Raw genomic sequence first — 15,540 nt, forward strand, 5'->3', positions numbered from 1 at the left:
TCATGTTTTATGAAGGGATTAACCTGAACCAGGCAATACAACGAAGATAGTAATCATATCACATCCATACATGGGCAGTAGTAAACAACTGTTAAATAACATATCGAAAGTTCAGGTATCGGAATTGGTATCGGGAACCACGGCGTTGTCCGTTCTGGGAGTTGTCCGTGCTTTCATCTTAGAACTTTAACCCTTTCACAGTGTGTTTTCAGTTCATGAAAGGTAACTGTAACATTTTGGTCGCCTAAAAATGTCTTATTCAGCGTTCGGTTGTGCTCCACCCTCTCATGTCATTTCTGGTTCCAAAAAAAACAAGATGGCGACGGCCGAAATGACAAATTCGAGGCTTCAAAACCATAGTCCACAAACCAATGGGTGGCATCACGGTGACTACGTCCACATCCATTGCTTATATACAGTCTGTGGTACAACGTGACAGTCCGTCCACTCACTCAGTGTGGGTTCAGTGTGTGTCAGAAACCTGCAGCAGTCACAACACACAGCTAAGAGAAGATACCACCTACTGTCTATATCTCACAGGAGCGTGGGCCCGCTTCAGTTCTGTCATCAACGCCTTCAACAAACCATATTAGTGCACAGAGATACAACGGTACCACACCTCCGTCAATCAATAATCAATTAGGACCACGTTGCACGGGAACAACAGCCTGATCCAGCTTGAAAATATTGCTTAAAGATTTATCACCACCACATACACTGTACATAAAAACATCCTGTGGGCCGATCAATACCTGTAGGTTGGCTGGTGAATGCTCCTACATGGTTCACAAAAGGGTTAGAAATAGCAGCGTTGCAGTAAATAAATACAGAAGAGGTTAGAAGGCAGCTTATTTTCAAGGTTTGAGTTGTGTACTTTGCCGTGCTTTGTACCTGGAATATTTTGATGGCATTTCATTCCTTTAGTTGTGACCATAAACAAGATTCTATCTATTAAAACATGCTCTATATAACATGTTAACATGTTTGTTTACTATGGGATCTGAAGCATTCAATATTAAATATATAATATATTATGGAAAAAAATAATCATGAAAAGATTGTGTAAGTAAATGAACCTAAAATATGTGAATTAATAAGAGAAATTATAAAAAAAAAAACGTAACTCATTATTAGTTAAAGTTGTATTATATTAACATATTATTTTATGCTAAATGCAGTACCTGTGAGGGTTTCTGGACAATATCTGTCATTGTTTTGTGTTGTTGAATGATTTCCAATAATTAATATATACGTCCATTTGCATAAAGCAGCATATTTGTCCACTCCCGCGTTGATAAGAGTATTAAATACTTGACAAATCTCCCTTTAAGGTACATTTTGAACAGTTACAAAATGTGTGATTAATTTGCGATTAATCGCAATTAACTATGGACTATCATGCGATTAAGCAATTGACAGCCCTAAAAACAAAGATTTTTGATAATTTGTGGTTTGTGTGAAAGTATTTCTTGGCCTTGTCTTGTCCTGATGCTAAGCCTTTAGCACACAGACATGAGAGTGCTACCATCACTCTTCTTATCTCACTCTCGGCAAGAAATCAAATGAGGGTATTTCACAAAATGTTGAACAATTTCTTTAACCAATTACCAAATGAGTAAAAGATTGATTGCTTAATAGTTTCAGTGCTACTTAAAACGATCATGAATCACACAATGTCCGAGGCACTGTGGTTCAGCAGTGACCGATAAGGCGGATATTCTCTCAACCCACCCTGGAAAATAAAACCCATTGTTAACCGCTGCTGGCTGACAGATGGATTGCATAGCCACCTACACACACACACTCACCATAGACGGAGCACTCTTTGTACATTTGTGAATAACTTCAATTATACTAAGACGGTTCCACAGCCTGACTTGAACCTTAAAAAAACCTGTATACCGTTTATCTTGAAAAGGACAGCTCACATGCTGAGAGATGAGGCCGGTGGCAAATCTGAAAGCCCGCTATTATGTATCAATCGTTGAAAAGGCTGCATTTTCAATATCTCCCCATGTCCTTGCAGTTTGAAGGGCACAGCCATATCGTATGCACTACTCAATCTCTGAAGGGCATACACGCCGAGTACACGCATTTACATTTATATACATGCATTTGGCTGATGCACTTTTTCCACAGAGTGACTCACAACAATGAGAGCAACAGTGGATTCAGCTCTGACTTTTACTTATGAAGCACTGAAGAGCACAGGTCAGAGACGGAGCATCGTTAAAAATATGCGACCTGGGGTGATGCCGTCGGAGAGAATGTGAGGAAGAATAAGTGGGAGAAATAAGAGCTAATAAGAGAGGTCGAATGGATTTTTATCTTTTCTGTCACCGAATGTGCTTTCACTGGGACTTTGGCAATTGTACACCATCTGACTGAATCATCGGGACGGGAGAATATTTCAGCTGCTTCCAGTAGACTCGGAGAAATTAGTTTTCTTTTTCAGTTTTTGGGAAATTCATTAAACCTGATGCCTCGCCCTTGGGAGGGAAAAAGGCATCAGCAAAACACAGATGCCACCTTGAAAACATTTTTTAAATGAGAAATATTGGCAGAATTATACTACATCACTGAGACTAATGAAACTGACATCTTTAAGAGGTCCTATCTGGAGTTGTTAGCTGTGAAATGTGCCTGTTGAGGCCCATCTATTTCAGCTGTGGGATACTAACATATGAACTCATTTCCATACGGCGGAATGTACTTTTGCACATCTATATTAACGGTTCCAGAAGTACAGACTGGGGACGACCCAGGGCCTTTACTCGGATTCCACGGGGTCCTAAGCAAAATGAGAAGTGGTTTAATTTTCCTCTTATTTCATTGCTTTGCCCGAGATGTTGCAGCGCTGAGAGGATGCATAAAAGTAAGTGGTGAATTATAGGTTCCATTCCACCTACTGTGGTTATCGCCCCAGAAACTGACAGCTTTATGATTCTGAACCAAGACAACAAGCAGCAAGTACAAAAGCTACATTAGAACTCGTCTCAGTGAACTCCCCTCCTACTCAGTGTTGTCTAATGCTGTCTGTGGTCTCATGTAGGGATGGGCGATAATTTAATAAACATGCTGAGCATAATGTAAGTGCACTTTTTGTATAGAGAGATCAGAGAGGCTGAAAAGAGATGGGAATTGTGAAAAAGTGGTTCTTCAGTGTGACATTTTCTAGATGTATTTTCTCTCCAAATAGTCTCAAATAGGACTTTTAAATGTTCCTGTAACCTTCTCTTTTTGTAGGTTCCTGTCTTAGGTCTTAGAAAGTTAAATGTTTATGTGAATGTCTTGCCGCTGGGCTCTGCAGTTTTTAGCAAACGTTACTCAAACTCAGGAGGAAATAGAGCATTTGTTGGGGGACTATTTTTAGCGGTGGATGAATACACATTTGGTGCTCGAGTGAGTATTTGGGGCAGCAGGACGGTGTGTGTGTGTATGTGTGTGTGTGGGATTGAGTTCAAATAAACTTGCATGGTGATGAAGGAACTTGTCAGCCGGTGCAACAGTGTGGGTCAACTCGAGGACAAGCTACAAGAAGGGTGTGATCTGAGCAAGGTTGCTGGAAGTAGGGGGGTAGGAAGTGGGGTAGGGGCCACTGACCCTCCACTTTACGGCCCTGGTCTTATTTGGCGTTGTGACTAGTGTGATGCCATCTCAAGATGGTCTGTAGTTTTTTGTTTGTGTTTCTATGATGAACTTTTTGCAACTCTTTGTTGATAATGTAGCCTGAGTATCTTATAAAGTGCTACAAGAATGAGTCCTAAAACCTGTAAATGAGTTAGCATTTTAGCACGTCCGGTTCCCTCATCAAGTCAATGGGTTTTCAGTTAGATGCCTGAAATAAGGTCTGTGGACATAAGCTGAATAGATTTTAACGTTTTGTTCTACGATATAAAATACGGCAGTACAAATCCCACTAGTGAATTTTCAAGCCTTTGTGTCTTTGAAAAGGCGGTTGCTAACAAGTGGCTAAATGAGACTACTAAACGTCATCACGCCGTCTCGTCCGCCTTTACAGCCTCGTTGTGTTTACTCGCGCTCATGCGACCGTGGTGTAGTTAGTTTATAGCCTAACATTTGCTTTATACTTCTGCCGATTGTATTCACACTTCAAAAATCATAAGTGGCGTTCATTTGTGGAGATTATCTTGCTGAACAAAACGTGAAAGTATCATAAACGTTTGTTTGCCACCAAGATTATTTATTATCTGCAATAATCCAAAACTCAATTAGAAAAATCCCGTTGGCTTTTTGTCGAGGGAACCCGTGAAATTTTAACTTCTGGTTGGCCTACAAAAGTACGTCCTCCCTGTAGTACTCTATTGAAAGAGCGTACCCCTTTGTCATGTTAGCCATTCGCCTGATGAAAACCAGGTAGGGTCAAAACATTACCTGTTCAGTCAAATAGAGTTCACAAGCTATGATTCAGTGTGGGGATACTCTGTTTTCCTACCTTTCAGTAAAATTATATTGAGACAATGTGATCATGTTATTTTTGTCCTGAAAAAATGTTCTATTTAAAAACTTTTAACAAAGAGTTACTGCACTTTCTTTAAAAACAGTTTTGCCTTTATTTGCCATATTGTGATATAGTGTAAAATATTATACTTAAAGGGGCATGACTTCATGTCTTCTGTGGTTCACGACAGTCTTTTTTCTGAGAAAATGAATGGAGTAACATCAACGGGATTATCTCGTTTTAGATTTGTAAAGTAGACTACATGTTTTTAACAGAAAGCCTGTGTTACACACTGGAGACATGAAGTTTGTTTGAAAGACAGGCCAGACAGAGAGAATAAACCACAAAGAGGTTATTTGGTTACGTTAGGGAAACGTAGCACGAGGCATTTTTTGGAGTTTGACAAGAACAAGGTAAGAAAAGTCAGGATATCTTGGCCTCTGCAACATCGATTTTTTACCACTTTTTTTTTAAGTACTCTAACTATGGTAATACTAAATCACTGGAGTACCCTTTAAATATCCTGATATTGATTTCAGCCATTCAGCCGGGCCCTAGTCTCACACATATCTACTTCGTTTTGGAGGCCCTGCTTTAGCCAAAAACCAAACAGTTTGCAATATCAACAACTGCAGTGTTATGCATCTTGTGTATTTTACAGTGAGCACATCCTATAATGTGCATCATCAACACCAAACACTCGCTGGCTCGGGTGTTGAATATCCCCTTCCTCCTGTCATGATGTCAGCACAGATGTACACTCACACAGCCATTAACCATTAATTGTGTCATTAGAGCTCTGTGTGTGTCACACACTCAGCCTTCCATTTATATGCTCTCAGTGCTCCAGTTTATCATACAAATGTCCAGCATGTCTCTCACTTGTATTTAAATGCATACGATGAGGATGGACAGAGGGGAGCGTATCTATGATCCCATGGTCCTATGTTCCCAGGGTCCAATATTCCTAGGGTCCTATGTTCCGACATTACATACGATCATATACGATTGGCTTTTTTTCACATGTAGATTAAAATTTCCACATAAGGAAACAAAACATGGCGCATGAAATCACGTGAGATTTGTACCTTCACACGTGAATTCCAAATGTTCACACATTTTCGCATGCAATCTGCTATTTAAACACGTGAACAGAAATTTGAAAATAAAATGTCACATGTGAACTGGACATTTTCACAAGTGACTAGCTTTTTTCACATACAGTATGAATGAAAATGTGTGGACAACTTTGGGTCTGAAAAGTGAAGCCAATGCAGAAGTGTCTTAAACTTGCATTCTTTCTAACAGCCAGCAGGGGGCGACTCCTCTGGTTGTAAAAATAAGTCTGATTGTACAGAATTCTATGAGAAAATGAGCCTACTTCTCACTTGATTTATTACCTCAGTAAACATTGTAAACATGAGTTTATGGTCTCAATCACTAGTTTCAAGTCTTCTGCAATACAGCATGATGTTCATTTAGTAAATTATGGTCCCATTTAGAGTCAAATAGACCATAAAGCAGGGGATGCTTTAGGGCGTGGCCACCTTGTGATTTACAGGTCGCTACCACGATGTTGTCCGGTCTGAGTGTTGTCGGTGTTTTTATCTTGCAACTTTAACCCTTTCACAATGCTTATTCAGCATTCGGTTTTACTCAGCTCCACCCTCTCGTGTCACTTCCTGTTGCAAAAAGCCAAGATTTCGACGGCCAAAATGCCGAACTTAAGGCCTCAAAACAGCAGTCCACACACCAATGGGTGATGTCACAGTGACTACGTCCACTTCTTATATACAGTCTATGATTTGTACCTAAGAAATTTACATTTTCACATTCCCATGTTGTCAAAAACATACTTATCTTAACCTAAACCACAATAGTTTCCTAAACCTATTCAAGTAGTTTTGTTGCCTAAACCTAAGTGACACCAAGGGGTCCTGAACAGTCGTCGTACCCTGGGAACATAGGAGCCTTTATCATGTTCCCATTATGTGCCATATGAATCTGGGGAACATTGGACCCTGGGAACATAGGAATGACCCCGGACAGGCCTTTCAACTCTCCAGGTGCATGTGAGTGTATGTATCGATTTGAGTTGGGTTTTCACTTCTTTTTTCTTCTTCCTCCTCCTCCACTGTGATTTGTTTGACAGGACTCGTTCCCACCCCGGGGTCTCCGGAGGTGGCAGTGGGTGTTAAGTGTAAATCTGAGGCAGCAGCTCCACCTCTCTCAGGGTTTCTTACGGCCACGTACAGTAGTCTCTCGACAAAAGCAGCTGACAGGTAAATGTTGTGCTTACACGGTTCAGAGAATTTGTGAGAAATTGCGCGGCTGCGTAGCCGGCATTCTGGGTGACTGATGGAGCAACAATATCACACACACAGGCAGGCAGGCAGGCAGAGAGAGACACGCCGAGATGAGCGAGGCAGGCAGGCAGGAAGATATTCATTGGTGAGCAGAGACCGCAGGAGCACACACACACACTCGTTGGTGAGATGAAGCAAAGCGGAGGTTGAAGGACAAGTCAGATTCAGCTTGTTTCTATCTAAAATTATGTGACGGTGGTTCTCACACACACACACACTCTCATAGGGAAATGCAACATGTTTAAGTATGCAAAGTCAGAACAATTTAGCACACACACATTTCCACAGCATGGTCAGACTGTAGGGCTTCACTACAGCATCTGCACAGCTATTAAAGCCTTCAAATCAGACACATGTGCACACATATGTGCACAAAAACTGTATTAAAAGAGTGCTGACGTCTCGAGATCCACATGTGACCTCTGACATGTATATGCACTTGCACCCCTTTTGCACACAACAGTGCTCAAACATTGACGCCAAGGTTTCCTGTTGATGAGGAAACGGCCACATTCGAGCCTCCAACCTGATTCAGATTCTATCCTTCCATCCATCCTCATCCCCTCTGCTGATTGTTTCTATGTAAAATTATGTGACAGTGGCTCTCATACACACACTCTTTCAAATGCAACATGTTAAAGTATGCAAAGTCTGAACAATTTAGCACACACACATACATTTCCACAGCATGGTCAGACTGTAGGGCTGCATTACAGTATCTGCAGTTAAGCCTTCAAATCAGACACATGTGCACACATATGTGCACAAAAACTCTATCAAAAGAGTGCTGACGTCTCGAGACCCACGTGTGACCTCTGATATGTGGTTTGCACAACAGTGCTCAAACATTGACGCCAAGGCTCCTACTGAGGAAACGGACACATTCGAGCCTCGAACCTGATTCAGATCCTATCCTTCCATCCTTACATCTTCACCCTCTCTGCTGATCGATCATGCGTCACGACTTGTGAACGCTGTCACACTGCAAACTGACCATCCGGACCTGCAGTATTACTGGGCTTGTGTGTGCGTAACAACCCGAGGAGAGCTGCTGCTGCTGCGCGTAAAAAGCACGGAGACGCACAGCAGCGCACTCTTTCTCTTTCTACATCCCCCCTGTTTCTTATTTTTCCCAGCGCAAACTCACCCTGCAGGGTTTGCACGCAGGTCCTCCCAGTGCCGTCTCTTGATGCGTGTCCGTGTATCCAGTAAAAAATAATTAAAAAAAGAGGTGGGAGAGCGCACTAACGAAATAGTGGACGGCAGCCAAACGCAACCGACTTCCCTCCTTCTTCTTCTTCTTCTTCTTCTTCTTTTTATTCTTCTTCTCTTCACCTCTTTATCCTCCTCTCACTCTTCCCCTTTTCCCCTGGGCAGGTTGAGCTGTAATAATCCAGACATTGTCCTCTTCATCAGCACATAAAAACACGCAAAGATGGGGATGGAAAAAAGGCTCCGCGTCACACACAAGAGTTTGGAGTTTTTGGAGCGAATTCTCCTCCTCTGGTTTGAGATGGAGGATGGAGATGCTCTTCAGTGTAATCCGCGTTCAGAAAGCAGTCTGAGTGAGCAGTCCACGATCTGACAAAGCTCCGAATTAAGATGTTGAAAGTTTGCTTTCAGGGCTGAAAAACAGGTTACATAGGAGAAATAAATCCCAGGAAGATGTGTTCTTTTCTTCTCTGGACCAAAAAAATAAGTCCCCTCAGAGGGACTGTAGCGCACCTGCGGCCGGAACCACGGAGACGCGCAGGTATCCACAAACTGTGCACCCTCCGCCTCCTCCTCTTCTTCTTCCTCCTCTCTCTCTTTCTCTCTTTCTGTGTGTGTTTTATTCCGTATTTTTATTCCCGGTCTGCCGAGTCTCTCTGCGCCACGGTCATCACTCAGTGTCAAGCCTGGCGTTGGTTCTCCCAAGTAGCTCAGGAAAGCGTCTCTTTTCACCAGAGCTCTCCTCTCCTCTCCTCTCTTCTCTCTCTCTCTCTCTCTCCTCATCAGGCTCCGTCCATCCTCCTGTTGTGAAGCCACACACCCCTCCTCGGCGGTGATTGGCTGAAACCAGCAGAGGAGGAGGAGGAGAGGGAAGGTGCTGCGATGATGCGAGCTGAGGAGAGAGAGAGAGAGAGAGAGAGAGAGAGAGAGAGAGAGAGAGAGAGAGAGAGAGGAAACGATAAGATGGAGAGAGAGAGAGAGAGAGAGGGGAAACGACAGGATGGAGAGAGAGAGAGGAGAGAGAGAGAGAGAGGAAACGAGAGGATGGAGAGAGAGAGAGAGGAGAGAGAGAGAGGGAGAGAGGGGAAACGACAGGATGGAGAGAGAGAGAGAGGAGAGAGAGAGAGAGGGATACAAGGTAAATGACAGGATGGAGAGAGAGAGAGAGAGGAAACGACAGGATGGAGAGAGGAGAGAGAGAGAGAGAGGGATAGAAGGTAAATGACAGGATGGAGAGAGAGAGAGGAAACGATAGGATGGAGAGAGAGAGAGAGAGAGAGGGAGAGAGGGGAAATGACAGAATGGAGAGAGAGAGAGAGAGAGAGAACGAGAGAGAACGAGAGAGAGAACAAGAGGAAAGACAGGATGGAGAGAGAGAGAGAGGAGAGGAGAGAGAGAGGGAGAGAGAGAGAGGGAAAATGACAGGATGGAGAGAGAGAGAGAGAGAAGTGGTATGAAAGAGGAGGGAGAGTGTGCCAGGGAGGGAGGATAAAGGAACAGAGAAACAGTGAGAGTGTGTATGAGTGTGTGTGTATGGGTGTGTATCAGTGTGTGTGTGTGTGTGTGTAGATGGGTGTGAAGGTGTGGGGATGGGATGGGGGGGGTCAGTTCATGCACTGAGCTCTATGTGTTTAAGCCCAAAGGGACAGGCTGCCTAATGAAAGCGAAAATGCTTCTCTCCTTTTTTTTTTTTTTCTTTCTTACCCTCCCATTCACTCCCAGTGCTTTAGCCAAATTTGTCCGCCGCAAATCTGCTTTGACTCCCGGCAAAACTGAATTCATGCTGACAATGTCCCCAATTACCGGTGCAGAGTCATACGCTTCTGTCTGTCCGTCTCCTTCCCTTTTATAAAATCTGGTGTCTGTCAGTTAAGCAGCTTCCTTGGTGAGCCTGTGATGAATAAGTAAGTGGTTGAAGCGAGGAGGCTGGAGAGTGGAGTGCATGCTGAATATACTGCCCAGGGGCGTCGGGAGGGAAATAAGTAACAGCCCGAGCCGCCTCTTTAATGGGAGCAAATGAGGTGGGCCCGGATATTGCGACGGTTGTGGCGCAAAACCCGCACACGTTAGCGGAGAGAAGAAGGCATGCAGTCTAAAAGGCGCTTGACGGATTCCTCATGGGAGAAGCTTTGATTGATGGCGACGCTCCGGGGAATGTTTCCATATGAACTTGGTTAACTCTGAGCCACGTGAGGCATTCATCACCGCCTGCCACGCAGGAGTGAGATGCTCACCGCGAGCTAGGCGGCATTTTATTTAGAATGGCACCTGGGGAGCATCCTCACAGGCAGCAGCAGCAGATACCTATTTGCAGCTATTTTTAAGGCTCGCAAACAACAAATCTCCAACACTCCCTCGAATCAAAGATTCAACAGCCTGACTGCAGCTATAGTCGCTCAGCAAGTTTCAAAGGGTCTTAAGGGTGGAGGGTGTTATGTGTTGGGCACGTTACCATATGAAATAAATGTGTAATTTTGCAATATAATGTTGTTGACTTAGAAAAAACATTTAAATCAGTAAATTCACAGCACTTATCCATATGTCATGTTTCTAGGTATCCCATGACCTGCACACTATAGAGTGCTGCAGGGATTTATGTTTGTAGGCCAACCAGGAAGTTGGCATCACCCTGGGTTCCCTCTACAAAAAGCCAATGGGATTTTTCCATTGGCTTTTTGGATTATTGCATAAAATAAGCTCTTTGGCAAACACACGTTTAAAATACTTACACGTTTTGTTCAAGATAATCTCCACAAACGAACACATGAGTTTTGAAGCGTGAATTCAATCGCCAGAAGTAAAGAGCTAACGTTAGGCTATAAACGAACAACATCACGGTCGCATGAGCGTGAGTATACACAACAAGGCTGTAAAGGAGGACGAGTTGGCGTGATGATATTTAGTAGTCTCATTTAGCCACTTGCTAGCAACCGCCTTTTTTAAGACGTAAAAAAAACAAGCATGTCGATAAATGTAGAGGTCAATTTTCATGTATGTACCTGTACGTATGTATATGACGATTACTATTCCAGCTTTTGAAGACTGAGGCCCTGTCTACACGTATACAGATATTTTTAAAAATGTATATTTACCTCTACGTTTTGGCCCCTCGTCCACAAGCAAACAAAGTTTTAGGTCAGAAAAACAGATAATTTTGAAAACGTCTTCTAAGGTGCAGATTTAAAAAAATGTTGTATCTGTGTGGACGTGTAAAACGGAGCGTTTGGGAAACGATGATGTCCTCAAAGAGGTGAGGACTGCCATCTTTTTTTTATGTTTTTGATACTACTTTACATTTCAATGATCCAGTCACAGGAGGCCAAAGCAGGGAACACATTAAACGTGTGGAGGCCAAATGGTGATTGAATGAGCTTTCTGGCGATTGAAGATCAGGTTTGAAGCACTCAGAAGGGCTGTGGACATGAATCTGAATGAGCTCCCTTTCGTCATTTACATGTAAAGAGACAGTTGATGACAGCAGAGTGATGACAATCATGCAAATCGACCAGGAATACCAGCCCCCCCAACAACAATAACTGTTATCAAACTGACTGTAATGAATCCGAAGGAAAGTGAGTGAGAAGGGTGGTAACAAAATTCCTTGACCCTTAAGTCGGGATCTCACTTGTGGTGACATGTAAATATTAGGATGATTGTTTGGAGTTGTTTTTGCGTTTGAGTGTGGGCGGAGATATTTTGTGAAACGAAGGTCGTGTGGACAGATTTTTTTTTTTTAAAAGGAAGGGAAAATATCTGTATCTGTGTAGACAGGGCCTGAAACAACTAACTGAACCCAAAACTTAATCTACTCGGATGAATCAACTGTCTGCTGATGGTTTTGAACAGTGTGTAAAATTCACACGTGAAACAACAGGAATCTACAACAGTCCCCACAACACCGCTTCAATCAGGAGAGACGAGTGAATGAATTACAGATGATTGTTCATCATAACAGATGATGCTTCATAATAAAGTCTTGACAGAAATTCTTTGGCACTTAGACTCTGCAGGGAGATTTGTTATCGAGGGGCGTCTGCCCTGATCAGCAGCAACATAAATCCCCCCATGGAGTCCAGACACTAGCGGTGGTGGTGGCTGATGATTCTGCTGAGACTGGTAGTCTGATGAATCTGTGAAGACTGGGCGGTGATGGGGAGGTGGAGGGGCGTGCTAACAGCAGCATGAAAGTACTAAAGGCAGAGAAAGAATGAATGAATGAATGAATGAATGAATGAATGAATGAATGAAAGACTTTATTTCGAACATATAATAACTAAAAACAGATACAAAATAATAACAAACAAAACAAGAGTTATAGTGTCCGAAAAGGAGTAGGTAGAAGAAAAACTTATATTACCCTACCCCTTTCTCACTTCTCCTCTATTAACTCATATATCATAGAATGATAATATAATATAAAAACTATCTCAGATTTATTTACATCCCAAGTTGAATATATGAACAGCATCCCACATTTATTTACAACCCACAAATACATCCGCAGTTAAAAAGTATATAACCAACCTTTAACACAACTCTTCTTCAACCATGTACCTCCCAAAAATATCTTTCTTGTATAGCTTTTTAAATCATTCAATCATCAGCAACAATCAGCAACAAACACAAAGTTTTCATCTCAACACAGTCTCACGGCAGTTCGTGAAATAAGTCACAAAATGTAATGTATTTGATTCGTCTACATAGACACAAATTTCCCTTCTTTTTGTGCCGCTCAACATGACTTTCAACAACGTATTTTTTGTGCGTTTTCCTACGAATGTCCAGAAACATGTGAAGCACGTATCAATTTCCGCTCCAGTCTTTTAAAAATAAGACTACTTTAGTTAGGTTTAGGAAAAGATTGACTTGGTTAGGCTTGGGTAACAAAACTACTTTAGTTATGTTTACGAAAACATCGACTTGGTTAGACTTAGGTAACAAAACTACTTAGTAAGTTTAGGAAAAGATCGACTTGGTTAGGTTTAGGTAACAAAACAACTTAGTTAGATTTAGGAAAAGATCAACTTGGTTAGGGTTAGATAACAAAACTACTTAGTTAGGTTTAGGAAACGATTGTGGTTTGGGTTTAAATAACACATGAATTGTCGTAACTTAAGTACAGAAGTTACGTAACAAATAAATCAACTTTGACTTTTGGTTTCACACGGGACACTAAAACTGGTCTCTGGGCGAAAGTCCTGTGTTTTTCGAACTCCCTATGCTGCGTTCGCTACTCTCTATACTTCCCGTTTCCCAATTCCGAGGATTACATACGAATTGATTATGTGAACTGCTGTGTGACTTCGTTTGTGTCCCGTGTTCACAACATTCAGTTTCATTTCCTTTTTAACTTTACAAGCATAGTAGTTTAAAGCCCAACCATGTAGTTATTTCCTTAACTTAACTAAGCAGTTTCGATGCCTAAACCTGAAGTGACGCCAAGGGACGGTTGTTTAAACATGTGGTTAACATTGTGAAACAGAACTACTTGGTTAGGTTTAGGGAAAAGATTATGGTTCCGGTTAAAATAAGTGTATGTAAGTAGTGTGTATAAATGTTTGTTACATAACATAATTGTTACAGCTTGTGAATAACTCTTGCTTCTACAATAGCTATGCGAGCAGCAGAAGGGAAGTTAGTTATATATGGACTGACATCACGGGAGCAGTCTGGGCCGCTTTGGCAGGGCAATAAATAAATGGATGCCTTGCAGTTTGCAGCTTCAGAGGGACGAGGATATTGGCTGGAGTCTCGAGCCTGAACGGGATCAGATGAGCAGAGAAAGCAATGTAAATTTAAATTTTGTTTCTGTCAAAACGTTCACGGCTCAAAAAGAAGAAACTATCCGGGCGTCTGTTTGCATTTGTACAGGTGCACACATACTGTACGCCAGCTCTAGGCAGTTTCTGCAAACACATGTTTGTTCATGTTCTGCCTCTTATTATTCATGTGCTTTGTTCTTCTTGATGCATCGATGATGAATATGTTCATTAAAAGCACTTTAAATATAGATTTGATTGTACAAACAGAATTATTAAAGCACATCCTTCACCCCAGTTTATGTACACGCATCAGAGCCAAGCCCTCATTGCTGACAGCTATAGGAGAACATTTTATTGGCAGGACGAGCCGGGTTAGAACTAAACCATTTGCATTTTCTATCACTGCGAAAGCCAAGTGTGTTTTTTTTATGTCTCCTCACAGGGATATGCAGTGTGGGATCATTCACTCCTGCTCTTGTCATACCTACACCCCCCCAACCCGTCTCGAAACAAATGAGGGATTAAAGCAGAGACGTCTAGAACAGTAGACGGTGATGGGAGAAGAGCAAGAGGATGACAGCAGCTCGCTGAAATCCACAGGATATGTATTTCTTTTGTCTCGGGGCTTAGAAAGTACAACACCCACTCAGTAGCTCAGCTTGATCTCTCTTTTTTATTATTATTTGCCATTTTTTTTCCGCAGTGATGTTAAATACTGGACAGCAGGGACATTTTCTCATGTATTAAATATTAATCATCAGCCAGAGGATCTTCATGTGTCTTCTCTTCACACATGCACACATACGGGAATCTCTGATGGCCGTTATCTCGGATGATTAATACGAAGGCAGATGCCCTTCTGTACCAAATGCCAAAACCGGAATTAAAACGGAGATCAAAGTTAGATGGACAATCAGATAAGTGCCATTGTGTTAATGGGAAAATCTGAAAATGTGTCCAAAGACTGACAAGAGATTGACAGATGTTAAAAAAATTAAGTCAAACCAGTGGGCAACCTCTGGTTCTGAGAAGTGAAGCCAATGCGGAAATGCCTTAAACTTGCATTCTTTCTAATGGCCAGCAGGGGGCGACTCCTCTGCAAAAATAATTTATTACTCAGTAAACATTGTAAACATGAGTTTATGGTCTCAATCTCTAGTTTCAAGTCTTCTTCAATACAGCATGATGTTCATTTAGTAAAGTATGGCCCCATTTAGAGTCAAATAGACCATAAAGCAGGGGATGCTTTAGGGCGAGGCTACTTTGTGATTGACAGGTTGCTACTACAGCGTTGTCCGGTGTGTTCGTCTTAGAACTTTAACCCTTTCACAGTGTGTTTTCAGTATTGAAAGTTAATTGTAACTTTTTGGTCGCCTAAAAATGTCTTATTCAGCGTTCGGTTGTACTCAGCTCCACCCTCTGGTGTCACTTCTGGTTGCAAAAAAACAAGATGGCGACGGCCAAACTCCCGAACTCGAGGCTTCAAAACAGCAGTCCACAAACCAATGGAGGATGTCACAGTAACTAGTCTGTCACGGTCTGGCGCTGTGCCCAGAGTCCTTTGGACTCTTCCTTTTGTTTGAACTTAAGACTTTATTGTGTTTATATCTTTTGTTGGCTTATATTCTTAGTTCTGATTTGGGTTTTCTGTTCTATTCCTGGTCTCATTCATTCTAGTGTTTCCTGTTTTATTTTCAGAAGTTCACTCCTCCTGGGTCTTTTGTCTGGTTTTATTTCC

At 42.1% G+C, this 15,540-nt stretch overlaps 1 protein-coding gene across 1 annotated transcript in view; it reads right to left on the reverse strand.

Annotated features, from left to right (window-relative positions):
• Positions 1–8,808, reverse strand: part of brinp2 (bone morphogenetic protein/retinoic acid inducible neural-specific 2) — a 214,235-nt gene extending 205,427 nt beyond the window's left edge. The window contains exon 1 of the mRNA XM_074650202.1: positions 7,976–8,808. The gene's annotated coding sequence lies outside the window, so the exon portion shown is untranslated. The remainder of the gene's footprint in view (positions 1–7,975) is intronic.
• Positions 8,809–15,540: the final 6,732 nt, after the last annotated feature.

This window comes from Sebastes fasciatus, chromosome 11, assembly GCF_043250625.1.
Source record: "Sebastes fasciatus isolate fSebFas1 chromosome 11, fSebFas1.pri, whole genome shotgun sequence".
Lineage (NCBI taxonomy): Eukaryota > Metazoa > Chordata > Actinopteri > Perciformes > Sebastidae > Sebastes > Sebastes fasciatus.